We start from the raw sequence: 17,570 nt of genomic DNA, 5'->3' as shown, positions 1-17,570 counted from the left end.
GTATCACACCCACTAGGGTGGCCATAATAAAAAAGACAGATAATAACAAGTGTTGGCAAGGATGTGGATAAACTGTTACCTTCATACACTGCTAGTGGGTAAACACAATGGTGCAGCCACTTTGGAAAGTGGTCTGGAAGTTCCTCAAAAAATATTTTATGTATATTTATATATTGATTGCTGGTAATACAGCCTATTAAGAATACATGATATGCATTTAGGGGAGAAATTAACTCTGAAATGAAGCCATTCAATAAGCATTCTGTGATGTAATAAGGTAGCACAGATTAGAACTAAGGACATGGTGGGGGCAACTCAAACAGCCACTTAGAGTTGTTATAAAGATTCCAGCTGCAAATTCCTTTGGAACTTATTTATTCTTAATTATTTAGGAATAGTCAGGAAAGAAAGAAGATCAGTCTGCCTCTTTACCTTAAATTAATTCTAAGAGGAATGTTGTGAATCATCTAAGAACTCCACTCCCAGAATTGTGCTCTTACTTCAAATTCTTTAAGGCAATTCCATTTTCACAAATTATTCCATATCAATTTGTATGTCTCAGAAGTGTAAGCACCTATACAGACTTAGAAAAGATTAATAATTGACACAAAAGACTATATTCATTCGATTCCAGTATCTACTGCTGAATTATACTGTATTCTAGTACTAGCGGATTTTCACACCATATTGCCAATTCCCCCAAATATGTTTGTTTAAACTCATTGATGCAATAAAATGAATTAAAGAATTCCAGTTATACTTAAAAGAACAGAAATATTAAGTTACTGGAATGTCTTAGATGATAATTTAAAACTATTGAAATATTTATATGGTATATATGACTTATAATTGGGTAAAATGACGAAATTTATCTGTAACTACAGAGTTACATGCCACATATTTTCCCCAAATTTTGTAATGGGTATTTTGTTAAGATGACAACCTCATGTCACTTCATGTTCAACTGATCTGGGCTACTTTTTGTGGTAGTAAAAATAAAAAACAGAAAGAGAAAACAGAAACAGTTATACACCAATGAAACAACAAAAAAGGAAGATTCTGGCTTTTTTGTTCTTGTTTTTTTAAAGGGGGAGCCTATTCCTTTCATGAATCATATTCTTTCCTTCATGCTTCAGGAGGAATTGGTTATGGCTTGCAGCACTGGACACATCAAGGGTATAAGCGTACACCTCAGGTGTGACACAAGCCATATCTTCCATGAGGACATGAACTGTACTTTCTCTGATCTACATACCAGTAATGGGGAGTGGGGTCAATCTCTTTCATTTCATAACCTGCTAGCATTTCTTCACCATCGCAGGTATGTATTGAGCCTCCGACAATCTCACCAACATTGGACATCAACAAGTCAACAGATTCAGTAAGATGGGAATCCTCAGGACATTGCTGTATATAGAAGGACTTGATCTCCAAAGGAAATTGACACAGAAAGATTAGTTCATTAATGGTGTCTGTCTTCACTCTCTCAGGGGCTTCTGGGATATCTTCTCCAAATTCATAAAAAGTTCCATGTTCTTTCTTTATATTGTGTTCTTTTAGCCACACAATAGTGTCTGAATAGTTTATCCTTTTGAAAGGCTGTTTGTGGGGCTTAAACTTCAGGTTGAGGTCATACACTTTGCTCACTACAGGTGACTTTAAGACTATCTACTGTCACAAGCCAAGTCCTCCAGTCAGTTCAGGAGGTCCTCACAGGTCATGAAAAAGCAGTTGGCTTCCATATAAGCGTATTCAGCCAGGTGCCTTCACGTTTCAGACTGTTCTGCCCTGTATGACTGTGCAGTACAAAAAACATCTCCCAGGCTATGGTAGTTCATTATCACTCCTATTACTATCACTAATATTTATTTCCCTGATTCTGCAAAACAAAATACCATAATTTTTCTATGTTAATAGTTTCTTCTCAGTTTGCCATTAAAAAGTTATTTAATGGTGCTGCTCGATCTTAATGGCTTATAATACTAGACAAGTCACCAAACTTTCCAGTTTCTTTATCTATAAAGTTGTTACAGGTAGTTAGTCATGAGCAGGGCAGGAGACAGCTCTCCCTCAAACCATTAAGAATATCAGGGATGGTTCAGCAATTACCACACTACCTCTCTAAAGCCAGGGAGAGACAGTCTCCTGATAATCCACAGCTGTTAACATAAAAGTGTTAACTGAATACAATTGCCAGGGAGAAGAAACTTCCGGGTCATGTGCATTCAGAGACAAAATGGCAAAGCGTGACCTTCCGGGTACACTCTGTGGGAAAAAAGGAAGACAACCTCAGATGGGCGTATGTACAACTTCCTAAACACACTGCACAGGCTGAGTTCCCAAGGGTAAAGAGGGCACTGCACATGCAGAAAGCCCACCCTAAGGGAAGAATCACGGGAAAAAGGTGAGCTTATAATGCCCTAGGAATAGGATTAACCTTCATGTGCCCCCTTGGGTCTCTTGCAAGCGCACCTTACTTCCTTTCTTGTTCTAAAGCCTTTTAAAATAAACTTCCACTCCTATTCTGAAACTTGCCGTTGTTTCTTCTTCTGCTTTATGCCCCTCAGTCGAATTCTTTTTTCTGAGGAGGCAAGAATTGAAGTTACTGCAGATGTGTGCAGACACGCCATTGGTAACTCAGTGTAACTCAGATACCTTTCACTGGTAACAAAGCGAGGCCATTAATCTTAACCTAGTCATCTTAATTTAGTTTCATCCTAATGTAGTCAATCGCAGATTAACTTTATCAAATTCAGTAATTTCTCAATGAAGTTTTTAAACTCCACAAATTAAAAATTTTGCCACCCACCCCACCTTCCCACTGTTCTTCAGAGTATGTTTTGTTCCTGGTCTACATATCCTGGCAATCCCTCCGTGCTCTGCAGGCATCCGCCATCAGTGGTCCTCAAACAAATCTGCAGCAAATTTCCCTGGAGGGCTTATTAGAACAGAGACTGCTGGGCCCACTCCTAGAGTTTCTGATTCAGTAGGTCTGGAACAGGGTCTGAGAATCAATCTCCCTTTCTTACATGATACCAGCTTATGCCGATTCTGCTGTTCAGGGAACATGCATTAAGAACCACTGCCCAAAGGCATACTTTGCATGTACTGATCTTTTCTTTGTTGAGACTATTGCTGAAGACAATTCAGTAGGTCAGTGCCACACCCAAATCCTTTGTAGAGTCATGGGAGAATTTCTTAGGCACTCTACTTTCCACGGACACAGAGGATTCCAGGAACTGGTATTTTCCCTGTTTGCCTCCCCATGGCTAGCCACTTTTTTTTGTATATTTGTTACTGCAACCTCTGCTGCAACTTGATGTCACTAAGGAAATGGGACCCAGGTCCCATGTACTTTTAGACTGTCTTACACCTTTAAAAAATGTTGAAGGGATCTTTTATTCTCACCTCCTCCCATTGGGGCATTGACTGGAGGAAGAAGAAAGCAGATTACTTTTGTCCTCCTGAACTAAATTCCTTCCTCCCATGGAGTTTCATCTTCTCTGAAGAAACTAAAAGTACAAAGATGGCAAGAAATTCATCCTTTCTAAAAATTTTTTCAACTTTTATTTTAGATACAGGGGGTACATGTACAGGTTTGTTACATGAGAATATTGTATTATGCTGAGGTTTGGGGTACAGATCCTATCACCCAAGTAGTGAGCATAGTGCCCAGTAGGTAGCTTGACAAAACACACCCGACTTCCTTCCTCTCCTCTCTAGTAGTCTTCAGTGTCTATTGTTCCCATGTGTATGTCCAGTTGTGCTCAGTGTTTAGCTTTCACTTATAAGTGAGAATATGTGGTATTTGGTTTTCTGTTCCTTCATTAATTTGCTTAGTATTATGGCCTCCAACTGCATCCATGTTGTTACCTAGAATATGATTGTATTCTTTTATATGGCTGCATAATATTACATGAAGTATATGTATTATATTTTCTTTCCAATGGCCAATCCACCATTGATGGGCACCTAAGTTGACTCCTTGTCTTTGCTACTATGAATAGCACCACAATGAACATAGAGTGCATGTGTCTTTATGGTAGAATGATTTATTTTCTTTTGGGTATATACCCAGTAGTGGCACTGCTGGATCAACTGGTAGTTATATTTATATTTCTTTGAAAATTCTAAAACCTGCTTTCTACAGGGACTGAACTAAATTACATTCCACCAACAGCATACAAGCGTTCTCTTTTCTCCAAAACCTTGCCAACATCTGTTATTTTTTGACATTTTAATAGCAGCCATTCTGACTGGTATGAGATAGTATCTCATCATAATTTTGATTTGCATCTTTCTGATGATTAGTGATGATGAGTATATTTTTCATGAGTTGATTGGCCACTTGTATGTCTTCTTTAGAGAAGTATCTATTCATGTCCTTTGCCCATCTTTAATGGAGTTATTTGTTTTTCTCTTGTTAATTTAAGTTCCTTATAGATTCTGGATGTTAAACCATTGTCAGATGGACAGTTTGTAAATAGCTTCTCCTGGTCTATAGGTTGTCTGTTTACTCTGTTGGTAGTTTCTTTTTTCTCTGCAAAAGCTGTTCAGTTTAATTAGGTCCCAGTTGTCAATTTTGGTTTTTGTTGCAATTGCTTTTGGGGACTTATCCAAAAATTATTTGCCAAGGTCAATTAGGAAGGGCATTTCCCAGGTTTTCTTCTAGGATTTTTATAGTTTGCGGTTTTACATTTAAATCTTTAATCCTTGAGTTAATTTTTGTATGTGGTGAAAGGTAGGGGTCCAGTTTCCTTCTTCTTATGGCTAGCCAATTATCCAAGAAGTATTTATTGAATAGGGAGTCATTTCCTCACTGCTTGTTTTTTGTTGGTTTTGTTGAAGAGCAGATGATTGTAGGTGTGCAGCTCCATTTCTGAGTTTTCTATTCTGTTTCATTGGTGTATGTGTCTATTTTTGTACCAGTACCCTGCTGTTTTGGTTATTGCAGATTTATCGTATAGTTTGAAGTCAGATAGTGTGATATCTTTGACTTTGTTCTTCTTGCTTAGAATTGTTAAGATATTTTGGGTTCTTTTTGGTCTCATATGAACTTTAGAATAGTTTTTTCCTAATTCCATGAAGAATGACATTGGTAGTTACACAGGAATGGCAATAAATCTGTAAATTACTTTGGGAGTATAGCTGTTTCTACAATATTGCTTCTTCTAATCCATGAACATGGATTTTTTTCCCCATTTATTTGTGTTGTCTATGATTTCTTTCAGCAGCATTTTGTAGTTCTCTTTGTAGAGATCTTTCACCTCCTTGGTTAGATGTATTCCTCAGTATTTCATTTTCTTTGTAGCTGTTGTAAATGGGATTGTGTTCTTGATTTGACTCAGCCTGGATCCTGGATGTTAATGGTGTATAGAAATGCTACTGATTTTTGAACATTGTTTTTGCATCCTGAGACTTTACTAAATTCATTTATCAGTTGTAAGAACATTTTGGTGAAGTGTTTTGTGTTTTCTAGGTATAGAATCATACCATCAATAAAGATAGGTAGTTTGGCTTTTCTTTTCCTATTTGGATTCCTTTAATTTCTTTGTCTTGCCTGATTACTCTGGCAAAGACTTCCAGTACTATGTTGAATAGGAGTGGTGACAGTAAGCACTCTTGCCTTTTTGCCCATTCAGTATGATGTTGGCTGTGGGTTTGTCATAGACGGCTCTTATTATCTTGAGGTATGTTTCTTTGATGCCTACCTAGTCTTTTGAGGGTTTTTATCATCAAAGGATGGTAGATTTTATTGAATGCTTTTTCTGCATCTATTGAGATGATCATAAGGTTTTTGTTTTTAATCATGTTTGTATGGTAAATCATATTTATTGATTTGCATATGTTGAATCATCTTTGCATCCCAGGAATAAAGCCTACTTGATCATGTAGGCTTGGTAATTATGGTGTGCTGCTGAATTCAGTTTACTAGTATTTTGTTGAAGACTTTTGTGTCTACATTAATCAGGGATATCAGCCTGAAGTTTTCTTTTTTAATTGTGTCTCTGCCAGATTTTGGTATCAGGCTAATGCTGGCTTCATAGAAAGGGAGAAGCCCCACATCCCCAAGTGTTCAGAATGGTTTCAGTAGAATTGATACCAGTTCCTCTTTGTGCATCTGGTAGAATTTTGCTGTGAATCCATCTATTCCAGGGCTTTTTTGCTTGGTAAGTTTATTATTATTACTATTACTGATTCAATTTCTGAATTTGATATTGGTCTATTGGGAGTTTCAATCTCTTCCTGATTCGATCTTGGAAGATTTTCTGTTTCCAGACATTTATCCATTTCCTCTAGATTTTTTAAGTTGTGTGCATAGAGTTGTTCATAGTAGTCTCTGATGATCTCTTGTAGTTATATGGAATCAGTTAGAATGTCACCTTTGTCATTTTTTATTGCTCTTATTTGGATCTCCTGGGTGTTTTATTTTCCTTTGTTAATCTAGCTAGTGGTCTATCAATCTTATTTATTCTTTCAAAAAAAATTATTGGTTTCACGTATCTTTTTTATGGATTTTTGTGTCTCAATTTCTTCTCTAATTTTAGCTATTTCTTTTCTTTTGCTAGCTTTGGGGTTGGTTTATTCTTTTCTTTCTAGCTCCTTTAGATATAATATTTGTTGTTAATTTGAGATCTTTCTATTTTCTTGATGAAGACATTTAGTGCTATAAGCTTTCCTTTTAACACTGCTTTAGCTGCATTCCAGAGATTTGGGTAAGTTGTGTCCTATTTTCATTAATTTCAAAGTATTTTTTGAATTCTGCCTCAATTTGAGGGTTTATCCAGGAGTTAATCAGGATCAACTTAATTTTCATGTATATTTGTAATTTTGAGATCTCTTCTTGATACTGATATCCATTTTTATTGCATTGTGGTCTGAGTGTGGTTGACATGATTTCAATTTTTTTTAATTTGTTGAGATTGATTTATGACTGAGTATGTGGTTGATCTTAGAATATATTCTGTGTGCAGATGAAAGGAATGTATATTCTGTGGATGTTGGGTGGAGTGTTCAGTAGATGTCTATTAGGTGCAATTAGTCAAGTGTTGAGGTTAAGTTCAAAGTTTCTTTGTTAGTTTTCTGCCTTAATGATCTGTCTAAGACTGTCAATGGGGTGTTGAAGTCTCCTACTATTATTGTGTGACTGTCTAATTCTTTTCATACAGTAAGAAGAACTTGTTTTATGAATGTGGGTGTTCCAATGTTGGGTGTGTGTATGCTTAGAATAAGTAAGTCATTTTGTTGGATTGCACCCTTTATCATTATGTAATGCCCTTTTTGTTCTTCATAATTGTTATTGGTTTAAAGTTTGTTTTTATCTGATATAAGAATAATGACTCTTGCTGCTTTTTGTTTGCACGGTACATCTTTCCCCAACCTTTTACTTTGAGCCTTTTGATATTGTTATATGTGAAATGGGTCTCTTGAAGAGAGAAGATGGTTGGGTCTTGTCTTTTTATCCAGATTGTCACTAATGTCTTTTAAGTTGGGCATTTAGCCCATTTACATTCAGGGTTAGCATTGATATGTCAGATTTTGATTCTCTCATTGTGTTGTTAGCTGGTTGATATGTAGAAATGATTATTTATCACAGACACTGTTGCTTTATAGTGTCTGTGAGCTATGTGCTTAAATGTGTTTTTGTGGTAGTAGGTGTTATTCTTTTAATTCCATGTTTACCCCACTACTTTAACTTTGTTCCCATTTGCACCAAAAATACTCACTGGTGGCACTTGCAGCCACAGCGTTTACCCTGAGATAACTTTGCCAAAAGATCTCTCACTTTTATTACCATTTTTGCATCATTTTAGTATATTGTCTTTGGAAACAAAATACATCATGCTATTTATAGCATTCTGTTTTTAGTGGTGGTATTTCCATTTACAACATATAGTAAATTCCAAATGCTGGAAATGTCAGATCCTAGAAAATGTAACATTCCTACATATGATGTTAACATTGTTCTTGAACAGTCATTGACCCAAGATGTATTCGATTAATCTGATTTTTTCTGAAGTAGATGATTCTGATGATTCAGATGATTCTGATGTTAGTTCTGTTTAGAAATAACTCCAAGAACAGTTTTTATATTGTATTTTCACATTGAAAATCAGTCAAATTTGCTTCAGCCTTAAAGAGCATGTTTATGTAAAATTAAATGAGCAGTGGCAGTGAGCGTCACATTTCTTTGTTGTTGTTTTTTCTTAACCAGAAAAGGGTTAGGGACTTCTTCTAAGGTTGGTCTAGTTGAAATGAATTCCCTCAGCATTTGCTTGTCTGAGAAGGAATTTATTTCTCCATCACTTAGGAAACTTAAAATTCTTGGTTGTAATTTCTTTTCTTTTTTTTTTATGTAGGCTGAAAATAGGCCCCCAGTCTCTTCTGGCTTGTAAGATTTCTGTTGAGAGTTCTGCTGCTAGCCTGATGGAGTTTCCTGTGTATGTGGCCTGATGCTTTTCTCTACTGCCTTTAAGATTTTTTTTTTTTTATTTTGTGTTGACCTTGGTGAATCTTATGACTATGTGCCTTGGAGACAGTCATTTTGTTTAGTATCTAGTGGAGGTTCTCTGTATTTCTTGAATTTGCGTGTCAACCTCTCTAGCAAAATTAAGGAAATTTTCATGGACTATATCCTCATATATATTTTCCAAATTTTTTATTTCCCCTCCTCCTCTCTCAGAAATGCCAATGAATCATAGATATAGTCTCTATACACTAATCCTTTAATTATGTGAGGTTTTGGTCATTTTTTAAAATCATTTTTTTCTTTATTTTTATCTGAGTTGATTCAAAGCACTGGTCTTCAAGCTCTGATTCTGTCCTTGTTTATTATCCTGTTAATATTTAGATTGTATTATGAAATACTTGCAGTGAATTTTTAAGCTCTAGAAGTTTAGTTGGTTCTTACTTAAAATGACGATTTCATCTTTCAGCTCTTTGTTTTACTGTATTCCTTGGATTCCTTATGTTGGGTTTCAACTTTCACCTCAATCTCAATGAACTTCCTTGTCATCCAGATTCTAAATTTTATGTCTGTCATTTCAGTCATTTCAGACTTGTTAAAAATCATTGCTGGTGAGCTAATGGACTCACTTGGAGGTAGGAGATACTTTGTCTTTTTGAATTTCCAGAGTTCTCTTTTGAATTGCTCATTTTTTCTCATCTGGGAGGGTCAGTGTTCCTTTAACTGTAGTGTAAGTTGAGTATAGTCAGTTGGCTTTCTTTCTGGATGTTTTCAAAGGGCCAAGGCTCTGTACATGGTCTTTATTTGTGGCTGAATTATTGCCCTTGGTTTCATTGGAGGGTGTATTAGCAAAATATTTTTGATATTGTAGTTTGAGCTGTGGTCCGGTAGTTGGAGACTAAGAGTAATGGCCAGTAGATACGCTCTTAGCCACGTGGCTCTTTTGTATTTCCTCATAGTAGCATGTGCTCTGTGATGCAGTGGGGAGAGAGATCTCTTCACCAAGTCCTTTCCTGGGCCTTGAAGGACCCCCTTCTGATTCCTGACACTGTTCCCGCATTTCTTTTATTAGGTATTACAGGCCATGGGGCTCCCTCAAGCAGAGGCCTTGGCAGGGAGATAGGCCACACCCTTTCTGGACCAGCCCTGTGGAAAGAGGCACACCCTGCTCTTGTACCAGCCCATGAACATGCATGTCTTACCCTTCTCAGTACTCTGAGAATGTGGGCTTCTTCCCCACTTGAGTGCCAGCAACAGATGTTGTCTCAGCACTCATAAGCTGCATGCCTCAGGCCTGGGACTCTAGGATCAGCTGTGGCTTTAATAGTTACAGACAAAAAGTAAATAAAAAAGTCTATCACTGAGTCTGCTAGGACTTTTTATTGGGTTTGGTAATACATCACACCCTTTAGCTCCTACAGTATCAGCCGTGGCACATTTATACGGCAGAACTAATTGCTGGGTCTGTCCTGAGCAGTTTGTTTAGTTCAATAACACTAAGGAAGCTCTTGATGACCTGGAACTTACTGTCTTAGGAACCCCTTTATTAGCTTTATCTTTAACCATTAAACAATTAGTCAGGCATAAATGGAACATGGTATGGGAGAACTTTCAGCTGGGTAACTAACTCCTCCTAGGAAAACACTTCACCCCTGGTGCCAGAAAACTATTCCCCCAAAGATAAGCTTCATATCTTCGTATTAGGAAAAGTTGACCAGGCAATAGCAAATTCCTCCCTCTGCTTTAAAAGCAGGGGAAAAAGGACCATACCTGGGAGATCTCAAATACTGTAACACCACACATGTAATCGCTGAAAGCTCAAAAGTTTGGAGAAAAAAAACGCTATAGGGAAGATCTAAGAAAATTGGAAGCCCTATGTGGGGGCTTTTAGAATCTGGCCTTTCTTCCTGCTTTGGAAGTCCCAATGGGAATGGTAGGCTCTGGGTAACTGCCTTGACACATGGTACTATGATGTAGAAAATAACACATAGGCTTCCCCAAGCATGTCCCTTCATGTAATTCCAGACCCCTGTATGACGTTTGCTAATACTAGTGGCCTGCAAATTTGTAGGCAAAGAGGTGATGTCTGGGCTGTCATCCCCTGCCACAAGAATTATCTGAGATATTGGCCAGGACATATTGTGTCTCTAATCTTTCAAAACTCCATTTGTCATGTGGGTCCTTCTCATTTAGCATGTAAAATTCCAAACGGCTTCGTGAGTGACTATCTGAGTATGGATATCCCTATCGCAAATATGCTCCTATTATATACAAAAATAGAAAGCTTCTAAGAGATGAGAAAGATTTATCTGTGTTTTTCGCAAGTAACAACTTAGAACTGTCCCTTTGAGGGACAAGGCTGTATTCCTTTGTGGATTTTGGCTATACTTAATCTTCCCTGGTCACTGGAAGGGAACCTACACTATAGTAGCAGTGGTCCCAGATGTATTATTTTAAAATTCCACTAACATGGCAGCATCACCTGGGGACATCCCTAACTTAGGCTCTTTTCTAGAGAGTGCACTATCTCAGATACACTGAACAAAGATCTATTAGTTCCATGCCCTCATATGGAGATTTAACTGAAAGAGAAGACTGGGGAAGACATGCACGTGACAATCCTATCTTAGAAAGGCCCTGGAAAGGGGATCTATAGCCAGAGGCCTTTTCTGGTTTGCTCATATTCTTCTCCTTGAAAGATCAGTACTTAATATTTCCATTATGATGCAACAAGGGTGGAAGGCAATGGTAGGAGCCATAGAAGCACAACAGTAATCTATAGACTCTTTAGCCTCAATAGTAGCACAAAATAGACAGGCCCTAGATTACCTTATGGCTGAAGTATGGGATACATGTGCACTTTTTTTTTTTTTTTGAGACAGAGTCTCACTCTGTCACCCAGGCTGGAGTGCAGTGGTGCAGTGTTGGCTCACTGCAACCTCCACCTCCTGGGTTCAAGCAATTCTGCTGTCTCAGCCTCCCGAGCAGCTGGGATTATAGGTGCCTGCCACCACATCTAGTTAATTTTTGTATTTTTAGTAGAGATGGTGTTTCACCATGTTGGCCAGGCTGGTCTTGGACTCCTGACCTCAAGTGATCCACCTGCCTTGGCCTCCCAAAGTTCTGGGATTACAGGCATGAGGCACCATGCCTCTAGCCCCAGGTGGCTACAATCCCTCCTTAATGGATTCCAGTCTTCTTTACAGTACTGGTTAGCTCCTTTATTAGTCCCCCTTTTGCTCATGTGTTTTCTACTAATATTTGGACCTTTTATACTCAATACAATAACTTGATTTGTTTCCTCTTACCTAGAAGCTATTAAAGTCCAAATGGTGCTGCAAATGGAAGCACACATGGATATGTCGTTCTTCTGAGGACCCTTAGATTGACCCCAGGAGGAAACCTAGTTGCTGTTCTCCACACAACGCCCCTCTCCAGCAGGAAGTATTTAGAAGAGTCATTGTTCAACACCCCCTAACAGCAGTTAGGGTTTCCACTCCTGAGGGGGGGAATGATACAGGAGATAGAAAGAAATTATTTAGGCAGGTAGTGAGGGGAATAGGGTCATTGGCAGAACTTCCCTCTAACAAAAAGCAGCAGTAGAAATTACTTCTTTTCTATCAAAGAGAAGCCTGAAAGATCGAACTGCAAACATAGATAAGGAAGCTGGAAGCTTGCTCAAAGGGATGCTGGCAGCTGCACCAAAAAATGGACTACCTGGGGCCAGGCATGTCCATCACGGGGCCTCCACGTTCTCTTTTTTGTTTTGTTAACATGTGTACAGTAAGAAATAAATGACCAACATGGAGTACCTCAGGCTGAAACCCCACTTGCATAATAAATGATTGGGGTTGGGGCTGCCAGAGATTCATGCCCTATGCAGATGGCACACCTGGTCCTAACCATTTTTTCATGCCCTACGTAGATCAGACACCACCTCCCCACTAGCTCATCTATAAAATCCCCTGCATTTCACCATGGATTAGCAACCTATTTTTTTCCAGGACCCCTCTCTGTAGCAGAAAGTTATTCTCTTTCTTTTGCCTATTAAATTTCTTCTCTAACTTCATCCTTCGTGTGTGTCTGCACCCTTGATCTCCACAGCTCTGAGAACAGAACTTCGGGTGTCACCCCAGACAATGAGGCCACTTCAGCTTCATCTTCCAGACATGTGGGGTCAGGTTCCAGGTGCACTAGGGAATCCAAAGTGCCTCCAGGCTGCTGGAAACGTACCCAGATGGACTAAAGCACCAAGGCTGGGCAGCAGAGGCTGTGCTATGTACACAGTCCTGTGGGTTGGCCAGGCAGGGGCCCTGGGAGAAGCAGTCAGGCAGTAGGGCCTGCAGAACAGACATGGTTCCACATGAAAGTTGGCCTCACTTTCTCCTGCCCCAGCAGTGATCTGGGGCTAGAGCTTTCTGGAGGACCTAGAGCTTCCTGAAGGAGCTCCCTGGAGGGAGATGGGGATCCCTGGGGGATTGACACCTGTGGCTGCACTTTGCAGAGCTGACACCTACATAAAGTTCCCCAACTCCAAGCTGGCTGAAACCTACTCTTCAGGCAGATCCCCTGCCAGACCAAATGTCCATGATAGATGTGGGGTCCCCTGTAGCTAGGATCCCAGAAGTCTGTGGCGAGAGTAGGCTGTCCCACGGTCCCTTCACTCACCCCTTCCCCAGGAGCCATTCAGGACTAGGAACCAGCCCCAGAATTTTTGTATCCTATGCAGAGTTCCCAGTTTTCTCCCTCTTCAGTTTCAGTGACTACATCACTTCTCCATCCACTCTCAGTGTTTACTCTACAAAGATCTGTTCAAATTATGTTTCTCTACTGAAAATTTTGGTCTCTTTCAGTGGGAGTGACATGTCATAAGGTCCTAATCTCAAACTCCTTTCTTATAAGGAGTCAGTCATAAGGTCCTAATCTCAAACTCCTTTCTTATATCATTATGCATTCTTCTTAAACATTTGTTCTTATTTTTTCATGCATTTAGCATTTTGGGGATTCAGAAATCTTTCTTCCAAGAAAAGCATAGTTCCTAAGCTATTAAAATTGATGCTTAAAATTTTATCTGATATTGCATTTAAGGCCATTTTACAGATTAAAAACTAAATTTACATTTTTAAGATTTTATATTATATACTCCTGTGAAGGGATTAGCCTCAGTTTTAAACCTAATTTTAATTATGAGAAATCCACAAGGGGTGGGAACAACTAAATCATCAGTTCTCTTTTAAAAAGTTAAAATTTCAAGATAATCAGCTTGCTTACATTTGGTTTGTATTTTTGTGGAATGCCATGTTTGCCGTCTTTGTACTTTTGGCCAAAATTTACTGATGCCCACCGAAGTAAAAAAAAAAAAAAAAAAAGTACTTCTATGGGCCATTGCTCAAATTTCTTTTGTCATTTTAAGAGTCATACTCAGGAGGTCTAATTATAAGGATGGGAAAGGTGTCATAATCCCTTCTCCAGAGATGACCACTTGGATGCTCAGGTTGCCATGCCTGTCATGCCTGAACAGAGGGCTCATGTTCAGATTCTCTCAGTTCTACCTTCAGATCTATTTTAGTCACTGAACAAAGAGCCTGAGGAAGCCAGAGCTTGGAGGTATTGCTTTTCAACAAAGTTACCCTGAATCTAATTTGGCTGCACTTTGTGTATTTAAAATATAAGCGTTGTCAGTTGAGCATAGACTATTATATGAATTAATATATACATTTAAAAAATAATAAACAGGACTAAGATCTAGTGGAAAAATAAGCTAATCTGTCCACTGCCTACATTCTTTCTAATATAGGAAAATGACAGACCAAAGCTAACTGGACAGAGAATTAATAGCATGATCATGAGATGAGGAATGCTTACATAAGAAGAGACCTCAAGGTTACAGCATTTCAAAAAAGTAATCTGTTGATAACTAAAACTCAAACAGCATATATTTGCATGTAAATAAATAACCACAGCACATATACATGTATGTATATGTACTATATATATAATCATTTGTTTCCTTTTGTTCCCATTTGATTATATTAATAGCTACAACTCATTAAGTACTTACTATGCTTTAAGCCTTCAATGATGTGTCCTTTATATATTATGTGATATGATTTAGCTGTGTCTTCACTCAAATCTCATCTTGAATTTTACCTCCCATAATCCTCATACATCATGGGAGGGACCCAGGGAGACATAATTGAATCATAGGGGTGGGTTTTCCCATGCTGTTCTCATGATAGTTAATAAGTCTTATGAGATCCAATGGTTTTACAAAGGGCAGTTCATCTGCACATGCTCTCTTGCCTGCTACCATGTAAGACATGACTTTGCTCCTCCTTTGCCTTCTGCCATGATTGTGAGGCCTCCACAGTCATGTGGAACTATGACTCCATTAAACCTCGTTTTCTTTATAAATTACCCTGTCTCAGGTATTTCTTCATAGTAGTAAGAAAATGAACTAATACAGTAAATTAGTACCAGTAGAATGGGGTATTGCTATTAAGATACCCCAAAATGTGGAAGCAACTTTGGAACTGGGTAACAGGCAGAGGTTGGAACAGTTTGAAGGGCTCACAAAAAGACAGGAAGATATGGAAAAATTTGGAGCTTCCTAGAAACTTGTTGAATGGTTCTGACCAAAAAATCCAGGCTGAGGTAAACTCAGATGGAGATGAGTAACTCATTGGGAATTGGAGCAAAGGTGATTCTTGCTATGCTTTAGCAAAAAGACTGGTGGCATTTTGCCCCTGCCCTAGAGATCTGTGGAACATTGAACTTGAGAGAAATGATTTTTTTTTTGAGATGGAGTTTAGCTCTTGTTGCCCAGGCTGGAATGCAATGGCACTATCTCGGTTCACTGCAACCTCCACCTCCCAGGTTCAAGCGATTCTCCTGCCTCAGCCTCCCAAGTAGCTGCGATTACAGGCATGTGCCACCATGCCCAGCCAATTTTGTATTTTGGTTTTTTTTTTTTAGTAAAGACAGGGTTTCTCCATGTTGGTCAGGCTGGTCTTGAACACCTGACCTTAGGTGATCCACTCTCCTCAGCCTCCCAAACTATTGGGATTACAGGTGGGAGCCACGGAACCCAGCCTATGGAGATAAATGATTTAGGGTATCTGGAGGAAGAAATTTCTAGCAGCAAAGTGTTCAAGATGTGACTTGGGTGATCTTGAAAGCATTCAGTTTTATTCATTCACAAAGATATGGTTTGGAATTGGAACTTATGTTTAAAAGGAAAGCAGAGCATAAAAGTTTGGAAAATTTGCAGCCTGATGATGCAATAGAAAAGAAAAACCCATTTTCTGGGGAGAAATTCAAGCCAGCTGCAGAAATTTGCGTAAGTATCAAGGAGCTGAATGTTAATTGCCAAGGCAATGGGAAAAATGTCTCTGGGGCATGTCAGAGGTCTTCACAGAAGCCCTTCTCATCACAGGCCCAGAGGCCAAAAAGGAAAAAATTGTTTTATGGGCTGGGTCCAACATCTTGCTGTTTTGTGCAGTCTCAGGAATTGGTGCCTTGCATCCTAGCCATGGCTAAAATGGGCCAACGTACAGGTCAGGCCATTGCTTCACAGGGAGCAACCCCCAAGCCTTGGTGGCTTACCTGTAGTGTTGGGCCTACAGGTGCACAGAAGTCAAGAATTAAGGTTTGGGGATGTCCACCTAGATTTCAAATGTTGTATAGAAATACACAGATGTCCAGGCAGAGGTGTGCTACAGAGGAGGGGCCCTCATAGAGAACCTCTGCTAGGGCAGTGTGGAAGGGAAATGTGGGGTGAGAGCCTCCACACAGAATCCCTACTGGGGCACTGCCTAGAGGAGCTGTGAGAAGAGGGCCACCATCCTGTAGACCCCAGAATGGTAGATCCATCAATAGCTTGCACCGTGCACCTGGAAAAGCTGCAAACACTCAAAGCCAGCCCATGAAAGCATCCAGGAGTGGGGCTGTATCCTGCAAAGCCACAGAGCAGCCCAAGACCATGGGAACCCCCCTCTTGCATTAGCACAAGCTGGATGCAAGGCATGGAGTCAAAGTGGATCATTTTGGAGCTTTAAGTTTTAATGATTGCCCCACTGGATTTCAGACTTGCATGTGGCCTGTTGCCCCTTCATTTTGGCCAATTTCTCCCATTCAAAATGGGTGTATTTACCCAATGCCTGCACACCCATCATAACTTGGAAGTAACTAACTTACTTTTGATTTTACAGACTCATAGGCAGAAGGGAATTTCCTTGTCTCAAATGAGACTTTGGAGTGTGGACTGTTCGGTTAATATTGAAATGAGTTAAGACTTTGGGGGACTGTTGGGAGGCATGATTGGTTTTGAAATGTAAGGACATGAGATTTGGGAGGGCCAGAGACAGAACGATATGGTTTGGCTGTGTCCTGACCCAAGTCTCATCTTAAATTTTAGCTCCCATAATCCTCATGTGTTGTGGCAGGGACCTAGTGGGAGGTAATTGAATCATGGGGTTAAGTTTTCTCATGCTGTTCTCATAATAGTGAATAAGTCTCATGAGATTTGATGGTTTTATAAAGGGCAGTTCCCCTGCACATGCTCTCTTGCCTGCCACCATGTAAGATATGCCTTGCTCTTCCTTTGCCTTCCACCATGATTGTGAGGCCTTCCCTGCCATGTGGAACTGTGAGTCCATTAAACCTCATTTTCTTTATGAATTACCCAGTCTAAGGTATTTCTTCATAGCAGTATGAAGTGGACTAATACATTATGTCTGTAACGCAGAGATTATGATCCAAATTTTATAGATGAGGAAACTGAAACTCCAATGAGTAAAGTAAATTTTAGTCTGGAAAGTAGCTAAGCATGGATTCATATCTAGATTTGTCTAAATTCAGAATTTTCATAACATTGTTAGTTAAGATTCTTCAATTTATCTATGGCTTTTTAAATTAAAACATGTATTCATTCAAATGTTCTAAATGTGATATGGTTTGGCTGTGTTCCGACCCAAATTTCATCTTGAATTGTAATTCCCATAGTCCCTACATGTCATGGGAGGGACTTGGTGGGAGGTAATTTAATCGTGGTGTGGTTACCCTCATGCTGTTCTCGCTATGGTGAGTTCTCACAAGAGCTGGT

At 39.2% G+C, this 17,570-nt stretch overlaps 1 pseudogene; it reads right to left on the bottom strand.

Moving 5' to 3' along the window:
• Nucleotides 1-1,099: 1,099 nt before the first annotated feature.
• Nucleotides 1,100-1,838, bottom strand: LOC100986318 (asparagine--tRNA ligase, cytoplasmic-like; annotated as a pseudogene).
• Nucleotides 1,839-17,570: the final 15,732 nt, after the last annotated feature.

The sequence above is a fragment of the Pan paniscus genome, chromosome 7 (assembly GCF_029289425.2).
Source record: "Pan paniscus chromosome 7, NHGRI_mPanPan1-v2.0_pri, whole genome shotgun sequence".
In the NCBI taxonomy this organism is placed as follows: Eukaryota; Metazoa; Chordata; class Mammalia; order Primates; family Hominidae; genus Pan; species Pan paniscus.
Note: the sequence above shows the minus strand (reverse complement) of the source record. Positions and strands in the feature narration are given on the sequence as shown.